Source organism: Bubalus bubalis, chromosome 10 (genome assembly GCF_019923935.1).
Source record: "Bubalus bubalis isolate 160015118507 breed Murrah chromosome 10, NDDB_SH_1, whole genome shotgun sequence".
Classification (NCBI taxonomy): domain Eukaryota; kingdom Metazoa; phylum Chordata; class Mammalia; order Artiodactyla; family Bovidae; genus Bubalus; species Bubalus bubalis.
In genome coordinates, this window is record NC_059166.1 from 5,961,778 (window position 1) to 5,982,948 (window position 21,171).

At 39.5% G+C, this 21,171-nt stretch overlaps 1 protein-coding gene and 1 long non-coding RNA gene across 8 annotated transcripts in view; one reads left to right on the plus strand and one right to left on the minus strand.

The window, feature by feature from the left end:
• Positions 1-21,171, plus strand: part of PRKN (parkin RBR E3 ubiquitin protein ligase) — a 1,206,600-nt gene that overhangs the window by 5,885 nt on the left and 1,179,544 nt on the right. The window lies entirely within an intron of this gene.
• LOC123327840 lies at positions 3,520-10,556 on the minus strand. The gene is made up of 2 exons (XR_006542522.1): positions 10,429-10,556; positions 3,520-3,696 (listed from the first exon to the last, which is right to left on the minus strand). It is a non-coding gene; the product is annotated as an uncharacterized LOC123327840 (long non-coding RNA).

The following is a 21,171-nucleotide window of genomic DNA, read 5'->3' on the forward strand; positions in this document are numbered from 1 at the left end:
AGACCAGCCCTGCTGTGGCTCTTCCCCTGGACTCTCTCTCTCTCTCTCTCTCTCTCTCTCTCTCTCTCTCTCTCTCTCTCTTTCTCTGGAGTTGTCTGCAGTAAAACTCAACTACTCATAGGCCCAGCCTCTGCACTTTGCTTTCAGGGTAATATGGTCCTGATTACGTTTTTTTCCCTTGAGTCAAGAGTTTTGGGGAGTGAAGAACCTTGAGCTGGCTTGAGGACAGGACAGGAGTTAGGCTTACCTGTCTGGAGAAATATAAAGTCTCAAGAATAATAATTCATTCTCTCAGTCTTCTCTCTGCCCTTGAACTCTGGCCTGAAGTCCTTTCCAGTTCCCTGGTGAGTCCTTATGGAGTGAGAGGTTCAGATTTAAGCACAACTGGGGCAGCTTTTTCTGAGTTGCTGCCTTTCCGGGATGCTGATCACGAGCAGATGTGGACTGCACACGTCAGTTGGCATCCACTAAGTCTGGTTATATGTGTGACACTATCGAAAGATGTTTTTAAATGATTGCCTGAATTCACAGTGTTGGGTGGGAATTGTATGTGTTCTACTGTGCAGTCAGTTTGGACAGAGTTACATGATATAAACAGGAAGTAATATATAGTGTATATAGTGGAGGTCTGACATTTACTTCCTACTCTTGTTCATTGAGGAACTGGTGACATGCCTAGTTAGTGGTAGGTAAGGGAATTTCTTCCTTTATTGTGGTCCTTTCTAGGGTTTTCTTCTTTTTTATTTCCCGTGTGTGTGTGTGTGTGTGTGTGTGTGTATGCGTTTGATTTTGCTTACTGCTTGCAGAGTTTCTTATCAAGTGTGTTGATTTTCTTTTCTCCATCAGCTTGATTTCAAGAAAGGCATGAAATCATCTTATTCACAGTGTATGATGCTGGAGGTTCACGCTGGGTCTGTGTCCTCGCCATCATACACTAGCCGTGTTGGGCACTGTGCCGCGCGGCAGCACATTTCATAACTCTGCTGGAGGGGAGGGGTTGAGGGGAAGTTCTGGAATTATTTGTATTGGGGGTCTAACACATAACGAACTTCTCTGTTAAGTCCAGTTATGGTTGTTACAATTATTCATGTATAAATTTATTAGATATCTCTTCTGACTTCTGTACCCAATTCAATCATTTTATCCTCAGTAGAATACAAGCTATGCCTGTAAAGTTAGAGGAAGGTGGAAATGCCACTTGAGCTCTGGTTTCTGGGATGACATGATTGTTTTTTTGTTCTCAACAAATGATGATAACAGGATGATTAACATTAATGATCTAAGACTGATAAATATTTGCAAATTCTTTGATAGTTAAAAAAGATTTTTTTGTACATTAGTGTAAGAACTTTCTTACCATAAATGCAAGCTGTAGCATTAGGTGCCATTTATATATGTAAAAACCCTGGGATGTGTACCTCAAAATTATTACCTTGGGTCTGGGATTTTTTTTTTATTATGGTTTTCTGTGTTTTTTCAGATCTTCAGCATTAAGCATGCAAGTATTTTGGAAATAGTACAAAATGCAGTGTTATAAACCTAGGCTTAAGGACAGGATAGATGTATCATTGATTAAAATATGTATAGAACTGATTATACTTTTGTGATAAATTGTCAAATAAATTAGCCATGGTAGCGTACTTCTAGTAATTTCATGTTCTGGTCAAAAAAGTAGTGTTTCCAGAAAAACAAATATTAGTACCATAATTTCACTAGCTTTTTTTGGTAGTATTGTATACCATTGAGGCATGGCTCAATCATATTAGCTTCCTGTTGCTGCTGTAACAAGTTAGCAGGAGTTTGGCGGCTTAAAACAACACAGATGTATTCTCTTACAGTTCTGGAGGTCACATGTCCAAAATGAGTTTTAAAGAGCTAAACTCTAGGTGTTAGCAGGCCTCGTTCCTTCTGCAAGCTTCCGTGGTGAGTCCTCTTCCTCTTGTCCAGGCTGCTGGCTCTGCGGCTCCTGGCTGCCTCCCTTCGTCTCTGTTCTGTGGGTCGTGCCTTCTCTCTCACTGTAGTCAGATCTCCCTTTGCCTTCCTCCTATAAGAGGGCTGTGGTTACATTTAGGAGTCCCTAGGATAACCTCCCATCTCAAGATCCTTACTTTAATAGACCCTTTTGCCATACAAGGTCGCCCTTACAGGTTTTAGGAATTAGCATATGGACATGCCGAGGTGGTCTCTCCAGCCTACAACAGTCACCATTAAGGCCTTCACCATTTGGAATCTGGTTTTAAGGTGTCTTCTTATGAACTAAGGATGACCGATGCAGGACATTGAATTGACAGCTATGTTACTTGATCTTTCTTCTTCTGGGGTCATTTAGTGGCCATACAGTAATGTTACACATGGGGAATCCAGCATTGTGTGAGTGTGTGTGTGTGTCTGTATGTGTGGGCTGGTTGATAAAGCTGGCCAAGGACATAACTCACTTTTCAAGGTGGTTTTCCCAGGTGACAAAAGAACATGTGGCCACACACCAGGACTGAAATGATGAACTGCATCGGGGTGATTTGCTGTACGGGGTTGCTCATTTGTATCCTGTAGAGCAAGGGAAGCTTCGTTATGCTTTTGACAGGAAATATGACTCCATGCAACAACACATGATCAGGCAAAGCGGGAGCAAATAACCCTTTTATGTACATTTTGACTTCTGATTCACCAGTTCACTATGAATGTTAGACACCTAATGCTCCTGTGGAATCATTTAACATTGTCCTGCCCTTGTAAATAATAACTAATAGGGCTAGGTTGGAAATACACAGAAGTTTTATATAAATCCCAGTAAAGTTATGAAAGGCAAGAAAAGAATTTGGTTCATTTTTAAAAAGACGTCTGTGTGGAATTTGGGTTTCATGAAGCAGTTTCAGCTGAAATATTTGGAAAATATTCCATTATGCATTGTTAGTTAGGAGAAACTCTAAAGGAAGTATGGAATACATTTATTAAATAGATGCAGAATTTGATTTGTAAGAAAACAAGAGAGTTCATTTTTATTTGATAAAAGAAGAAAATAAATGTTCATGTCGACAAACATTTACTGAGACCCTAAGTTATGACCTGAGACACCTCTGAATCTCCATAACGAACTGAGCATGTCATGATTTCTTGAAGATGCTGTGTACACGGACAAAGTAATGATCAGCCACAGCAGAAGCTATAATGGAAGTGTGTATTTGTGTGATGAAGCTGGGGGACCTCCAGAGTAGAGGTGGTATTTGAGCTGACCTCAAACCAGAGGGCCTGGGGACTTGGAAGCAGAGTCTGGAGGGGAAGTGCTGCTCAGAGGGAGTGGAATGGACAAGGATAGAAAATAAGAAGGGGGAAGAACAATCAGGGGAGGGAGGTCAGGGCCTGTTTGGAAAGTTCAGGTTTTGTTTTATAAGTAATGAGGAACCATTAGGTCTTAATGCTAAGAATGGGCCTGTTCAGGTTTATTTTTAGAAGCTTTGGCAGCAGGGTTATGTTGTCTCCCTCATTTACTTTTGACTGACACAGGAATTACAGCAATAGGAATCTGGTCTGTCCCAGTTTAATAAAGAGTAGCATGTCTGCAACAAGTGGACACTGTGTTGACTTATAAGGCCCGTTTGGGCAGAGGAAGCAAACAGTTAAAGCTTGCCCTGGTCAGTGGCAGGTGAACGCTGTGAGTCAGGCCTCCTCCGAGACAGCAGGGAATAGCAGAACCGGTGGCTGAAAGTGAGAAGTGAATTCCGATTAAAAATAAATGAATAAAATTGACATCAGCCAAATTAAATGGTGTGAGTCCAATGCACCGCTTCCTACGTCGGAGCTTTAAGTGATTCAGATGATTAGCTATGCCTTGATAGAATAGACAGATCCTTCCAGAACTCTATGTTTACAGATTATTTGATGGAATCATTCTCCTGTTAAACATTGAAGATCTAAATCTTTCCATTTTAATGTTATCTGTTTATTTACCTGCCTTATTCTTGAGGAAAGGAGGATGTTTCAATTATATTATGTATGCTTCATACATAATAAATAATTGTTGAATGAATGAAAGTATGAATCAGAGGAGAAATGGAGAGCAGACCATTGTCTTGTCTCTCATTTTGTCTTCTCCAGTCACCCTTCCTGTTTGCCTTGACGATGTTACCTTACCTGATTTATCTTGTAGCCCCCAAACCCAGGATAATCCCAGTGAGTGTTGAAATGGATGAAAACATTAATAAATAGGGTAGTAACTCTTTGGTTTTTTATTTTGGTAATTACTAAGTGTATTAAAGCATTTCAAGTTCTGATACAATGGTTCATTAATTTTGAGAGAGAAATTTTAGTCACATTTTTCTGTGTAAAAAAGTGGAGCTTGCGCAGGACAATTTTTTTTTTTTTTTTACCCTGTCCTTTGCTGTTGTTTCTCTCTATCGCTTCTCTAATGCTTGCCCTTAGAGGGAGGCCATTACATTATTTTAATTCTGGAACGAGCTAGGATTTTAAAGTGGTTACTCAACACAGGATGTTTAGAGTATAAATTACATGAATGCATTGTCTCTTTTCCAACCTTTAGCTTTTAGCTTTACAACAAATTTATTTTTGCATCATTGGGGTCTGTATTTACTTGTTTCCTTAATGCAGTTTTTCTCCATGGAATACTCTCAGTAGAAACATATGCTCGAAGCTTCAAAGTAATTACAATATCACTAAAAGCTTCATAATCACATTACTGAACCTAAATGTTAAAAAATTTGATTTTCCTTGATCCAATCATTTCACTTTAATTTCAGGCTACTACATGATTGACTGAGGAAACCCGGCAGGCCGAAGTCAAGGAGTGTTTATAATGTCTAAAGCCTTGCACGCAAAACTACAGGGCAATTTAATTTGAGTGGAAATTCATTTTAATTATTCTGAGGGATTTTTTAATAGGAAAAATGGATTTGTTCGTAAGCTCTTTGTATTTGACTGACTCTGAGGTCATCTGTACAGTCTTCTACCTAGAGTATTCACTCACCTCTTTCTCAAGTCCACTGGATAGAGACTCTGGATGACACAAAAGTCCTAGTTGTAAAACAAAGAAGTGAAGCTGGATTTTTTTTTTTCCAGAATTATTCTAAAGATGTTCTTTCATCTTATTTATGAAATAGGTTTAAATTTTAACCTTTTTAAAATGTGGGTAGTTCAGTTCCATTCAGTCGCTAAGTTGTGTCTGACTCTCTGTGACCCTAGGGACTACAGCCCACTAGGCTTCCCTGTCCATCACCAGCTCCCGGAGCTTGCTCAAACTCACGTTCATCAAGTCGGTGATGCCATCCAACCATCTCCTCCTCTGTTGCTCCCGTCTCCTCCCACCTTCATTCTTTTCCAGCAGCAGGGTCTTTTCCAGTGAGTCAGTTCTTCCCATCAGGTGGCAAAAGTATTGGAACTTCAGCTTCAACATCAGTCCCTCCAATGAATATTCAGGACTGATTTCTGCTAGGATTGACTGGTTTGATCTCTTTGCAGTCCAAGGGACTTTCAAGAGTCTTCTCCAACACCACAGTTCAAAAGCATCAATTCTTTGGCATTCACCTTTCTTTATGGTCCAACTCTCACATCCATACGTGACTACTGGAAAAACCATAGCTTTGACTAGATGGACCTTTCTCGGTAAAGTAATGTGTCTGCTTTTTAATATGCTGTCTAGCTTGATCATAGCTTTTCTCCCAAGGAGCAAGTGTCTTTTAATTTCATGGCTCTAGTCACCATCTGCAATGATTTTGGAGCCCAAGAAAATAAAGTCTGTCACTGTTTCCACTGTTTCCCCATCTATTTGCCATGAAGTGATGGGACCGGATGCCATGATCTTAGTTTTTGGAATGTTGAGTTTTAAGCTGCCTTTTTAACTCTCCTCAAAATATTTGTATCTGTTTATAGTAAGCGAGCACAACTCCAGCAGTGGCTTTGCATCAGGCATTTATTCTGCCTCTGTGTAATTAAGTAACAGCATATGCCAGCAACATCAGTTATACATGAGAACACAGAACTCTATGAATAAACATATCTGCCTTGTCCTCATGGCTCACGGTGGGTGGGCAGAGAAATGGTCATCCATCAAACTCATGTCTGTGGTTATTCTTAAAAACCATTTATTTTTATTTTTAATGAATTATGGAGAGAAGTGAATATGAAGTTACTTTCTGAAATAATGTGGATTTTTCTAATTTTAAGCGCATTTTAAAAATGTATATACATTGTAAAGCAGTAAATCTAGAATATTTATTGATCATATATGATATGCAGCCAGAATTCTAGAAATTAAACTACTTTTATAACTCTGCTTCTAAATTATTGTTTCACCCTCTTTTTCAAGTTGTTCCTTTGCTTTTAACAGAAAGTAATAGATAATAGGGTGTCTGGTGCCTCAGTGATAAAAGCATCCACCTGCCAGTGCAGGAGACGTGGGTTTGATCCCTGGGTTGGGAAAATCCCCTGGAGTAGGAAATGGCAGGCCACCCCAGTATCCTTGCTTGGAGAATCCCATAGACAGAGGAGCCTGGCAGGCTATGGTCCATGGGGTCGCAAAGAGTCAGATACAACTAAGCAACTGAGCACACACATGATAAGTAACAGGTCTTTGGCACTGTCTACACAAAGCACCAGGTGGAACTTGAATCTTTTTTTTTTTTTTTTTTTTACATTTCTGAAGGTGAATTCTGAACCTTACACACTTTGCTTGTGTTGGACTTTTGACAATGGAAATTAAAATATTTCTCAACTCTTTTATTCCCTGACTTTTGCAACTTTTCCTGCTTTCCCTCCCCATTGGTAATTTATAAATTATGGTCTTAATTTTATAAATAATGGTCTTCTAGCTATTTTTCTGCCTCCATGAGTATAGGCTTATTGTTTGTAAATTGATTGATAGATTGATGGTACTTTGGAAAATCAGGCTTAGAATAAAAAAAAAATGTGTATACATATTGTTTGTGGCTAGTAGCACTCCTTACTCATTTCCTTCCCTGTCTTGGCCACATCTCAATTCTCCCTTCCCCCTAAACTAGACTGCAACTGTTGCATATACTTAATACTTTTCTTCTTCACACTGAAGCGCAGTGTAGTGGTATTAATGGTTTCCCTTCATAGGAGTTTTGCTATGGGGGAGGTGGAACTGAAGAGTAACATTTTAATTTTATGTTGAGACCCAATAGGAGAACTCATAGGTTTAGACTCTAGAAGGTAGGGAAATGACCCTGTTTTTTACATTCTCATGTTAATAATTTTTTATTGCTTCTGTCAAAGAATCTAGGATGAGTAGCTTCAACACTAGAACATCTATGTAAGTTAATACTGGAACATTAAGTGTGGGGATGGTTGCCCTAACTGGGCTTTATATCAAGTATCATGAGTGGTTCTAGCCAGAAATAAGCATGTTGGATCTGGGAATTGGTATTTAGTCTCAGTTCAGTTCAGTTCAGTCACTCAGTTGTGTCTAGTTCTTTGCAACCCCATGGACTGCAGCATGCCCGGCCTCCCTGTCCATCACCAACTCCCAGACCTCGCTGAAACCCATGTCCATCGAGTCGGTGATGCCATCCAACCATCTCATTCTCTGTCGTCCCCTTCTCCTCCTGTCATCAATCTTTCCCAGCATCAGGGTCTTTTCAAATGAGTCAGTTCTTTGCATCAGGTGGCCAAAGTATTGGAATTTCAGCTTTAACATCAGTCCTTCCAATGAATATTCAGACTGATTTCCCCTAGGATTGACTGGTTTGATCTCCTTGCAGTCCAAGGGACTCTGAAGAGTCTTCTCCAACACCACAGTTCAAAAGCATCAATTCTTCGATACTCAGGTTTCTTTATAGTCCAACTCTCACATCCATATATGCCTACTGGAAAAACCATAGCCTTGACTAGACGGACCTTTGTTAACAAAGTAATGTCTCTGCTTTTTAATACGCTGTTTGCTGCTGCTGCTGCTAAGTCGCTTCAGTCGTGTCCGACTCTGTGCGACCCCATAGACGGCAGCCCACCAGGCTTCCCTGTCCCTGGGATTCTCCAGGCAAGAACATTGGAGTGGATTGCCATTTCCTTCTCCAATGCATGAAAGTGAAAAGTGAAAGGGAAGTTGCTCAGTCGTGTCCAACTGTAGCGACCCCATGGACTGCAGCCTACCAGGCTCTTCCGCCCATGGGATTTTCCAGGGAAAAGTACTGGAGTGGGGTGCCATTGCCTTCTCCGAATACACTGTTTAGGTTGGTCCTGACTTTTCTTCCAAGGAGTAAGCGTCTTTTAATTTCATGGCTGCAGTCACCATCTGCAGTGATTTTGGAGCCCAAAAAATAAAGTCAGCCACTGTTGCCAGTTTCCCCATCTATTTCCCATGAAGTGATGGGACCAGACGCCATGATCTTAGTTTTCTGAATGTTGAGGTTTAAGCCATCTTTTTCACTCTCCTTTTTCACTTTCATCAAGAGTCTCTTGAGTTCTTCTTCGCTTTCTGCCATAAGGGTGGTGTCATCTGCATATCTGAGGTTATTGTTATTTCTCGCAGCAATCTTGATTCCAGCTTGTGCTTCATCCAGCCCAGCGTTCCTTATGATGTACTCTGCATATAAGTTAAATAAGCAGGGTGACAATATACAGCCTTGACGTTCTCCTTTTCCTATTTGGAACCAGTCTGTTGTTCCATGTCCAGTTCTAACTGTTGCTTCTTGACCTGCATATAGATTTCTCAAGAGGCAGGTCAGGTGGTCTGGTATTCCCATCTCTTTGAGAATTTTCCGCAGTTTGTGGTGATCCACACAGTCAAAGGTTTTGACATAGTCAATAAAGCAGAAATAGATGTTTTTCTGGAACTCCATTGTTTTTTTGATGATCCAACGGATGTTGGCAATTTGATCTCTGGTTTCTCTGTCTTTTCTAAAACCAGCTTGAACATCTGGAAGTTCATGGTTCACATATTGTTGAAGCCTGGATTGGAGAATTTTGAGCATTTCTTTGCTAGCGTGTGAGATGAGTGCAATTGTGTGGTAGTTTGAGCATTCTTCGGCATTGCCTTTCTTTGAGATTGGAATGAAAACTGACGGTTTCCAGTCCTGTGGCCACTGCTGAGTTTTCCAAATTTGCTGGCATATGGAGTGCAGCACTTTCTCTACTTAAAATCTAATAAGTTAGCCAGTTAATGTATTGTGGATGCCGTCAGAAGACAAAAGACTCATGGATCAGAGACAAAGGACCTCATTACTCATGGCGCAGCAAGCTGCATGCATGTTGTCCTATTGGCAACAGTTCCCTTTGCCCAGATATGGCCCAGAGGAATGTGATATGGCCCAGATGAATGCCAGGCATGCAGTGGATTTGCATTGCAGATGATGACCTGATGACTGTTTATAAAGCTTGACATATCCACCGCTATTACGGCAAGCATAAATGAACCTTCTCCCTTATTTTGTTTACTTGGTGCACAGCTGGATTGTCACTAAGTACACAGAAAATTAAATGCAGTAACAATTCTTGTTAGATTTTTTAGTTCTAAAATATGTGCTCTTGTATTTGTCCTATCTGAATCCATAAATTGATCATTTCTTTGGGTTATTTTCCCCTTCAGGAGGAGAATGTATTACCAAAAAATAGTGATGCTGATTCTTTAATATAAATAACTTGAAATGGAGCATTTGTGGTTTTCTCAAAATCAATCCAAAGATAACCAAGTGAAACAGTCTGTTCATTTTAGTCCTTCGTGTTGAATAATCTTTCTAAAAATGTATTCCTTTCTCCTGCCATGGTAAAAATAGTAGACTGAATGTAATTGTATATTGCATCATTCAGAAAGTATCTTTTATTATCTTAGAATTATCAGTTATCATTCAAAATATTATAAGTGTAAAAAAAAGATAGGTTAACTTGGATGCTTAGTGACTCCATAACTTAACCTGAATACTTTTAGTTTTTGCTTAATAAACAATATTTATATGTTATATATCCTGAAAATGTGGCTGTTAGATGACTTTTCCATCGCAGTAGCCATTATTTACTGCTTGATGGAGAAAACTTTGCTTTCTTGGTTAGGAAGCATCTTTTATATTTATGAGAATTCTAACACACAATTTAATGAGCTTGTTTATATTCTTTTCACAGTTGTTTTTCTTAAAGAAGTAATTTTATGTAGAAAAACCCCTTTAAAATTCTTGACCCAAGGATAAAATTATCTGGATTATATTACTCTTTCCCTGTGACAGCAAAATAAAAGAGAGGTTGTTTTCACATATACAGATTTCATCAAGTATGATTGGTAGATTAATATAATATTGAGCTCTTACTATGTTCTTAAGAATATATTCACATACACATACCTGTATATACATACGTATGTGTATGATAGCTTGTTTATATTTTGTAAATGGAAGAGATAGTGACGTGGAGAAAAATAATTCCCAGTGTTTACTGAGAGCTATGTTGTGTGTTATATTTTAAGTGGTGTACCTGCATTATGCCATTCAATCTTCACATCATCTTGTGACCAGTATGGTCCCCGTGATACCCAGGAGGACACTGAGGCTCTGAGGGCTGAGATCGCTGGTCCAGGGTGGTAGGGAGTGGCTGGTGGAGTGAGGATGTGAGCGCAGGTGGCATGTCTGTGAAGCTGCTGGACTTGGGTAACCACCGCCCACATGCGCACTGCGCTCTGTTTCCCCAATTCCCATTCCAGGTCTCCTCTATGTCTTCACTAACAGAACCCTCCCTGCCTGCCTCCTGAATCTAGTGTAGAGGCTAAAATAGCAGATGAAGCTAAAAAGTTTCTTTGACTTACAACAATTTCCTCCAGAATTATCTTGTTGAAAGTAAATAGCCCATCTGGCTTCCTCTTTTCACAGAGCAAAACTCCTGAGTGAGCTCTGTGACTGAAGCTGGCTGAATTCCACGCAGCGCGGCTGTGGGCCCTCGGGAGACGAGCACAATCTGTTTCCTCTATTTCTAATAAAGGAAAAGAGTTCCTTCATTTGCCTCTTTAATTCATCGCTTGCATTTTATGTCCTTCTTTCTCACAAGAGCAGTTTTCCTGCTGTGGTCTCTCTCTCTCTAACACAGGTAAAATGAAAACATAATAAACACGTTGGGGTACAAGGGCACTACAATGAAATATCATTAAAACTTGCATTTTAAGACCCTCGCATGAGGTTGTTAGCTGTGTGGTTCCCGTTGATTAGCAGGAGCTGGAGGGGAACACTGAGAAAGCTGAGTTTCTGCTGCTCTATTCTGTACCTGCTCTCTAAATAAACACAAGTGTTTAGTGTTCTGCTCTAGAATCCACGGGAGTCAAACAGCTAGGCTCTGCACAACCTGTGCGTGCCCGTCTGAGTACCTTAATTTAGCTCTCTGCGTTTACTTCTGAGAAGCCGCAGGGTCTACCCCTCTGGCCCTGGGAATTACCTTCCTACAGGGCTGACTGAGGGTTGCAGAGTAGGGCCTTAAAAACAGACCGTTTCTCAGGCCAAGAAGATAATTTGATCCTTTTCATGTTTCAGAGCAGATAAGAATCTTGTAAACTTTGTAAGCGCTTAACTGTATTATTTTAATTTCTAATTTTCTTTTGGAACAAGGTTTCAAGAGGTCATCATACAACGTTTGATGTGTTTCCATGACTGACAGCTGTTCTCCAAACCTCATTATTTTGAGGGAAGCGTTCAAAAAAGCCAGTTCCTTGCCTCCAAGAGGCTTGATACTGCTCATTAAATGGCAGTACAGAAGAGGGGTATCTAGATTTTATACCCTGGAGCATGAGTTCTTAAAGTACTACCAAATTCGACGATTAAGGGTGTTTCTGGTCAAGTCAGTGGGATCTGGGGCCCAGAATATTTGGACTGGCCCTGTAGGCTAAAGTTTCCATCTATACACCTGTGAATGCAAGTGATATTGCCATATAGCTGTTTCTAAAACCATGTTCCTTTTAGTGAGAAAAGAGTTTTCAAGAATATCACCTAAAGGCTGGCCAGGGGAGGGGGCGGCTAAGTGAGGGCCTGACCCCTGACCCCACTTGTGCACGCAGCTGCTCCCCAGGCCCCACCGCAAACACCCCGTCGGTGCTTGTCTGACATCAAGCTTGGGTATGGCTGGTGTGGAGGGCTCCCATCACAGACACTAAAAAGCTGGAAGATAATTTCTAGAACTTGTTAAAAAAAGTCCCTTTTTATTTTAACATTTTTCATTTTTGTTGTTGAAGATAACAAATAAAAAAATAAAGGAACATTACAAAGTGATAGCGTGAAGTACATCTTTACCTTTGAAACGTTTCAGTTCCCAGTATGTTTTTGTTTTCCAATATAAATCTCTATACTCTTGGTAAATACAATACAATTATTTGATATAGTTTAAAAGTGGTTAATAAGAATACTGTTTTCTTGGTAGATTTTTGCAGTATAAATAAAACATGAAGTCCTTTTTTTTTGCAATTCAGATATCATCTTTGAGCACCCACTGGTGCTAGATTCTACCAGGCCCGTTCACATACAATGATTAATTTAATATTCTTCATGAAATGGCCCTTGGTGACCCCTAGTTTGCCAATGAGGAAATCAAATCTCGCTTTTTTTGTTGTTCTATTCAGAACATGTTTATACACGTTCACAAATATTTATAAAATAGCTTGACTAAAATTTCTTGGCTGATTATCCTTGAAGACGTCATATTTGGAACTCAGAGTACATTGCTTCTAAAACATTTTCAGGTGTGTCGGTTTAGCAAAACTAGTCCAGTGAGCTTTGACGTAGGGTGTAGAATAGCCTGAAGCATTCGTGTATCTAATTATCTTATTGGAAACGTGAGACACAAGACTGAAGCTAGCTGCTTGTGATCTAGTTTCATTCCTGAGGCTCAGTCCCCCAGGGAGTTTGGGAGAAGAAATGGTAGGATTTGTACATGGGGAGGAATGCAGATACAGAGACTTTGGTTTCCTAAAGGATGTTAAAATGGTTCGTTTCTCCAGCATCCCTCCCAGGGTACTCCCCCTTCTGGCCACAGCTGCCCGTGGTCCACCAGTGCCTGGTGGTGCTGGGCCCCTTTTGCCCAGGTGGAGGGCACTGCCAGCTCAGGTAGTTCTGTTAATTCTGAGAGCCTGGGTGGACACTGTCTTCACCCTTTGCTCTCACTGTTTCACTCTCAAGAGTCTGTTTTTAAACTCTTCAGTCCTTCTCTCTGATGCTAACTGAAGAGGATACCAGGTAAAGACTGTGAATCTTTGTCCCAAATTTATCCATCCCGAGGCCTTGTTGAACTCTTGAAGTATGTACGTGCTAAGTCGCTTCAGTTGTGTCTGACTCTTTATGACCGTAGGGACTGTAGCCCGCCAGGCTTCTCTGTCCATGGGGATTTCGCAGACGAGAATAGTAGAGCGGGTCGCCATGCCCACCTCCAGAGGATCTTCTGGCTCAGGGATTCGAACCCGTGTCTCTTTTGTCTCCTGCATTGGCAGGCGGTTTCTTTACCACCAGCGCCACCTGGGAAGCCTGAACTCTTAAGTTAGGGGTTTGATTACGAAGCAAACCTCTCTTTTCCCAAACTGCCTGTGGCGTCTAGGTAGAAGGGCCGCCTCGATGTTGTGGCCACTGCAGTCTCAGATCCTGGTCGTCTCAGTTTATCGTGGGGCTCTGCTCATTCCCATCTGTGTGACTATGAAACAGGAGCCTCTGGAAGCCCTGCCTTCCTCAGCTGTAAAGTGGAGATAATGTTATCTACATCCATGGAGGGCTCCAGGATTAAATAGGAAGTTCTTAGCCCAGTGCCTGAAAACATTCTCAAAGTAGACAGTTGGTTTGTGGGAAAGATACAGGGGAAAAAAAAAAAACAAAACTGTTTTATATTAGGTTTCATCTGCATAGCCCTGCTGCTGACAATGTGCTGGTTTTTCTCTTTTCCAGGTATTAGAAATGTGAATCTGTTTTGGTTTTACCCACAAGATTTAGAGTAAAGAACTGAACAGTATAGCTATGAGTTAACATGAATTAGGACAAGGAATGAATATAAAATGGTAAACTTCAATGTAGTAAAAATAACACCTTAGTAAATTTTGTACATGTACTAAAAGTTTATTTTAAAAAACATGAAGATTTATTTCATTGTGTTATAGTTGATCTTTCATTAGAATTCTCAAACATATCAGAAACATTCTAAATGCTGCTTTTCAAATTTTTTCTTTTCAGTAATAAAGAGTCTAAATCTAAGTCTAATACTAACATCTGTTTTGTTGAAACTCTAGACAAAGGTTGAACATTTCTTAGTTGACAAATAAAATGTTAAAAGATTTTCCTAGTAATCCAGCATCTAGAATATTACTGAAATTTATGTAAAATCTTAAGATATGCCAAATATTAAGTGAAATTTGCATCATTTAATTTTTACCTAAATGATTTTAAAAGTTGGTTTTTAATATGCCTTTATGGTTTCAGTCAGTCCTCCTAGATATCAGTCAACAATGTACAGGCAATGAAGCTTTTCTCTGACACCGATTCATTAGGAAAGCTCATTTAAGGAGTTGAACATCTCTCACTTGTCAACAGTGAGATAATTATGCACTATTAATTCTCATGTCATTTCAAAAAGCGCTATTTTAAAACTATTCATTTCATCAATCCTGAGAACTAGGATAAGGTAGACAGCCTGCTGTAAACCAATTTAAGATGTGATTACATTGCTTTATTCCTGCAATGCAGGAATCAGAAAGTTGATTTAATATGAATACAGCTTTTGAAATGCTTCTTACTTCATTTTAAGAGATGAATATGATTAGGCAACCTTCAGAGGACAAAGGAGTTGATGTAGAAGAAAGGAGCTTTCATTTATTCTGCCATTTGCAGAATCAAGGTGGTGTGTGGGGAGGGATAAGGAAGAAAATCAGGAAATGGTAGTTTTCTTTGTTGTTTTATCTAAATGAAGCTTTTGTGTATATCTGCTGTCTGTATATTATTATCTGAGAATTAGAATTGTTTAAACTTCTTTGCAATGGCCATCTATGGAGGAACTAGAAAATGATTTTTTTTCAAAATAGAGGACTTTTGTTGTTTAACTACTCAACATTTCTTTCAAGGGAACAATTTTAAATAAACTGGAGAATCAGTATACCATAACAGATATTTAGAAACATTAATTTCAGTATCTTGAAAAATATATGATGCTTGAAGTTCCTTAATCTGCAGACCTTACCTAAACGTTACTGTATAAAATTTTGGTTCTTTAAGTTTTGTTTTTTTTTTTTGCTTTTTTGACCTTAAAGAACAATTATCAAGATAATATTCAGCTTTTATTTTAAAGACATCAATTTGCAGGAGATAGTTTTACAGAGACATTCTACTATGGTTTTTAAGTGAAGTGAAAGTCACTCAGTTGTGTCCAACTCTTTGTGACCCCAAGGACTATACAGTCCATGGAATTTTCCAGGCCAGAATACTGGAGTGGGTAGCCATTCCCTTCTCCAGTTTTTAAAATACTTTTTAAATAGAAGATACATGGAAATTATTTATAAATGAAACTGTTCCCCACATACAGTCATAAGCTTCTGTTGGTTTTTATTTTGCGGTGTGTGTTTGTGTGGTATGTGAGTGTGTAAGTAAAGAAAGGCCATATAGCTATAATTTTGCTAACCCCAAAGATCAGTGACGAAGTCATAACTGAAGTGTTAAAAGTTGAGTTGTGCACAAAGACTCTTGCTTGTTGATCCTTGACTTTTCAGAATCAGCTATCTTACTACGTTGTTTCAAGTCCTAGGTAAATTGACTGGCACACTGGTGTCCTTGACTTCTATATAAATGGGTTTATTTTTGTCACATTTAAAATGATGGATAGTTTATGTAGTTTACTGCTGTAGGAGGGCTTCCCTGGTGTCTCAGATGGTAAAGAACCTGCCTGTAATGCAGGAGACCTGAGTTTGATCCCTGGGTCAAGAAGATCCCCTGGAGAAGGGAATGGCTACCCACTCCAGTATTCTTGCCTGGAGAATTCCGTGGACAAAGGCTGCAGTCCATGGGGTCACGACTGAGTGACGGACACTTCACTTTTCACTGCTGTAATAGGTTTAATTCTAGTGCTGACCCAGTGATCTACTTTTTTAAAGAATGCATCACAAACTAAAAAATTACTTTTAAGTTACTTAAACCTCTTACTTTAGATTATATCAAGAATCTGATAAAAGTTTATTTCCATTCTTAATTCTTGCCATCTGTGCATTTGCTAAATATTATGGCATAGGATCTTTTACAAAACTACCTTATTACAGTATCTCATTTAAGCAATGTATTTTAGGCCAAACCAGTAGCTATTTTTCTTGTTCAATTATAATCATACTGAATTTTGGTTTTCGCACCAATTGGCACTAATGAAAAATGACTTAAGTTATTTTTTAAGTTTGCTGGGTATATGTGAATCAATATTAGCCCTCAGATTTTAATGGTTACCACCACTGATTGCTTTATTCAGCAAGACTTTTTACTGATCTCTGAAGAGAGCCAGAGTCCAGTGTTACAAATTAGAACAATTCTAGACACTGATTTTGCTGTTTAGAAGCTTGTGTTTAGTTGGGGAGACAAGCCACACACACACACACACACACACATATATATATAACTAATAGAAACATATGTCATGAAACATTTTAGGAAAGAAAAAATCAATACAGATTGGAATGATTGTTTACTCATCAAAAAGATGAGCCTTGAATTGGGCCTTGAAGAATGTATAACTTCTGTAAAGAAAAGGGGTAAAGGATGTATGATTGATATGAGTATTTCATGTTGAAGGATGGTTAGCAAACGAATCAATTTCAGGTTGAGACTCATACAGAACCAAATTTGGGTTTCAGAAGAGAATAGGAAGAAGAAATCGGTGGGGGGAGATATTAACATATAATACCTACTCTTTGCTGGTATTTTACTTTAATTATGCCAGTTAATTCTCAAAAGATAACCCTCTAGTTTGATGTTGTGGTCACAATTTTTCTATGAAGGAAAGCAAATAGTATATTCTTGTTGGAGGCCACCAGACAAGGAAGTGAGTGAAGTTCAGATGTGAATAGTCAAAATCTTTGTGTTATCAAAATTTCTGTTATTTCACTTGTACTGAACTAAAAATGATGGGCAAAAAACAAGGATTGTCCTGCTATTTATGCATATTGGACATACTTGAAATATAAAATCTCTTTTTCTTCTTCCTAAATCAGTTTCTTCCAACTTACTTTGGTTAATAGCTTCAGTATTCTTTTAATAACTCAGACTTCAGACACTGGAGTCATTTTTATTCTTAAAATTAGCTTTTATTTCATATTTGACTTTGAAAAATATAACAAGAAATGGACAGAATAGATCACACATTAAAATATTTATTTTTAAATTATCTGTTACTATAGAAAGGCTAAGTTATTGGTGATCTCCAATGTGCTGTGTATACTAATCATATTCCACAATTTATCAGATGTTATCTATTCAGAGTTTCAGCATAGTGTATAGAAGGAATTAATCATTTCTCTAATCCTAGCTTTGTTTATTTTGCTGTAATACAGCGGCAGGGGAGAGGCATGTATTTCTTCCTCTAGGGTTCTCCAGGTCGCTCAGGGTAAAAAGTTCACCTGCCAAGCAGGAGACAACAGTTTGATCACTGGGTCTGGAGGATCCCCTGGAAAAGGAAATGGCAGTCCGCTCCAATGTTCTTAGCAAGGAAATCCCATGGACAGAGGAACCTGGTGGGCTATAGTCCATTGGGCTGCAAAGAGTCAGACATGATTTAGTAACGAAACAGCAGCAGCAGCATTTTTTTCTCCATATGTTAGCATTATATATTGATTTCCATTAATATATTTTTGTAATTTTTTTGCTCTTCAGTAAGATTTTTAAATGGCAAGAATGATTTTATGTTCTTCCCCCACATCTTCCTCATGCTTTGTTCATCACCTAGTAGTCTAAATATATCCATTGACTTACATTACCTGAAATGGTCTGAAAAGTTTTATTTTTCTATCCCAGTGACTATCTATAGGCTATACCAACCATCACTTAACCATACATAGGAGTAATTTAATGATATTTGTAAAATGGCTAACAAAACCTTTTAGTGGACAATTGAGAGCTCTTCAAAAAACGTTCAAGTAGGATTGTTTCTGTGAACTCAATCACCAGATCAGGTTTTATGAGTACCACTCTCTGTTCAAGAAATATTCATAGTAATGTGTATATTCTAGCACTTCCTCGTCTATATTCTAGCAGTTCTAACATACTCTACTTCCAAATATAAGGGATTTGTACCCTACTGGAATCTCCTACCTCAAAGGGAAATAGCTGTAAATCTGGGGCATAATACAGAACAACTGACTGAAGGTGGTAGAGGGGAAGAGAAGCAGAAAGCCCAGTGGCAAGTGCGTGGCTTGAGGGGAGGGAGGTGGGGAGCCATAGAAGGAGGTTTGGGTGTCAGTGGATTTTCCCTTGGGGCCAAGTACTTGTGGACACATGAGGTGCAAGAGGAAAAACAGTCTTTCTGGCCAGGGGCCGCAGAAACGTGGGGCACCTGGGCTTTGGGAGCCACAGTCACTAGGCTTTAGCTGGGCTCCTCATGCTGAAATGATGGTTCCTGAATACTAGCCAGCACACGAAGTTACCAATAAGAAGACAAAAGGAGCAAAGGGCTAGTGGCAAAATGTAGCAAAACAGTCCATCTTCCCCTTGTAAAGGACTTCACCACAGACCACCCATGGTGTACTAACACCAGTAACAAGGACTCTGTTATATGGCCACCTTTTGTTGTGAAATGTAGTTTTAAAAAAAATTCTAGGCCCCCTTCTACCCCTCATTATACCAGGATTCTGTTAACAAGGAGGGAGAGACAAGGCAACTAGCAGGGTTTGCCACAGTTACGGATACTCTGTCTAAGCTGATCCTCTTCTGGAACCTATTGGCACCTCTGCTGAGATGTTCAAGCGGGGGAACGAAAGCATTTCCTGTACACGAACAAGACTTTTACATAACATATATGTACGTCTGAAGATATGGGCCAAGTCCCCAGAGTCTCCTGTAATCGCCCTTCTCAGGGGCAGCAAGTGAGGCGGCTTAGGACACAAAGCACGTATCAATCTCCGTTGTCCTCATGATTCACGAGGTCTGAAAATGACTTCCCTTCCTCAACCGTCTTCTCCTTATCTGTGCTATAATGTGACAGCCTCACTTATCCTATAGAATGCACTGTGCTGTGCTTAGTCACTCAGTCGTGTCCAACTCTTTGCGACCCCATGGACTATAGCCTGCCAGGTTCCTCTGTCCATGGGGATTCTCCAGGCAAGAATTGCCTGTAGTGGGTTGTCATGCCCTTCTTCAGGGGATCTTCCCAACCCAGGGATCAAAACCAGGTCTCCTGCATTGCAGGCGGATTCTTTACTGTCTGAACTACCAGAGAAGCCCATCCTATAGAATATGTATGATGAAATGAAATAGGATCCAGGAATTTTTATTTTTAACATGGACTCCTCCCTTAAGAAATGGTACTATTAGAGTATTGAAAATCTACTAAAAATGGATATGCAAAAATTGATTCCATAAACTTAATAGCTTTTGAAGATTTTCAAGGAGTTTGCAACTTCAATAGAAGTTTTAACTATTCCTTGAATAGGTGTAGCCTAATTTTTGAGATCTCTTCAAGAAAATTAGAGATACCAAGGGAACATTTCATGCAAAGAAGGGCTCAATAAAGGACAGAAATGGTATGGACCTAACAGAAGCAGAAGATATTAAGAAGAGGTGGCAAGAATACACAGAAGAACTGTACAATAAAGATCTTCATGACCCAGATAATCACAATGGTGTGATCACTCACCTAGAGCCAGACATCATGGAATATGAAATCAAATGGGCCTTAGAAAGCATCACTATGAACAAAGCTAGTGGAGATGATAGAATTCCAGTTGAACTATTTCAAATCCTAAAGGATGATACTGTGAAAGTGCTGCACTCAACATATCAGCAAATTTGGAAAACTCTGCAGTGGCCACAGAACTGGAAAAGGTCAATTTTCATTCCAATCTCAAAGAAAGGCAATGCCAAAGAATGCTCAAACTACCGCACAATTGCACTCATCTCACACGCTAGGGAAAAAATGCTCAAAATTCTCCATGCCAGGCTTCAACAATACGTGAACTGTGAACTTCCAGTTGTTCAAGCTGGTTTTAGAAAAGGCAGAGGAACCAGAGATCAAATTGCCAACATCCACTGGATCATCGAAAAAGCAAGAGAGTTCCAGAAAAACATCTATTTCTGCTTTATTGACTATGCCAAAGCCTTTGACTGTGTAGATCACAATAAACTGTGGAAAATTCTGAAAGAGATGGGAATACCAGACCACCTGCCTCTTGAGAAATCTGTATGCAGGTCAGGAAGCAACAGTTAGAACTGGACATGGAACAATAGCCTGGTTCCAAACAGGAAAAGGAGTACGTCAAGGCTGTATATTGTCACTCTGCTTATTTAACTTATATGTGGAGTACATCATGAGAAACGCTGGGCTGGATGAAGCACAAGCTGGAATCAAGATTACTGGGAGAAATATCAATAACTTCAGATACGCAGATGATGCCACCCTTATGGCAGAAAGTAAAGAAGAACTAAAGATGCTTACTCCTTGGAAGAAAAGTTATGACCAACCTAGACAGCATATTAAAAAGCAGAGACATTACTTTGCCAACAAAGTTCCGTCGAGTCAAGGCTATGGTTTTCCAGTAGTCATGTATGGATGTGAGAGTTGGACTATAATGAAAGCTGAGCACCGAAGAATTGATGCTTTTGAACTGTGGTGTTGGAGAAGACTCTTTGGAGTCCCTTGGACTCCAAGGAGATCAAACCAGTCCATCCTAAAGGAAATCAGTCCTGAATGTTCATTGGAAGGACTGATGTTGAAGCTGAAACTCCAATACTTTGGCCACCTGATGTGAATAACTGACTCATTTGCAAAGACCCTGATTCTGGGAAAGATTGAAGGCAGGAGGAGAAGGGGACAACAGAGGATGAGATGGTTGGATGGCATCACCAACTCAGTGGACATGAATTTGAGTCAACTCTGGGAGTTGGTAATGGACAGGGAGGCCTGGCATGCTGCAGTCCATGGGGTTGCAAAGAGTCGGACTTGACTGAGTGACTGAACTGAATTGAACTGAACTTTTTGTTGCTGTAACATACATAGAAAATAAAATAAAGCTATTTTTATACT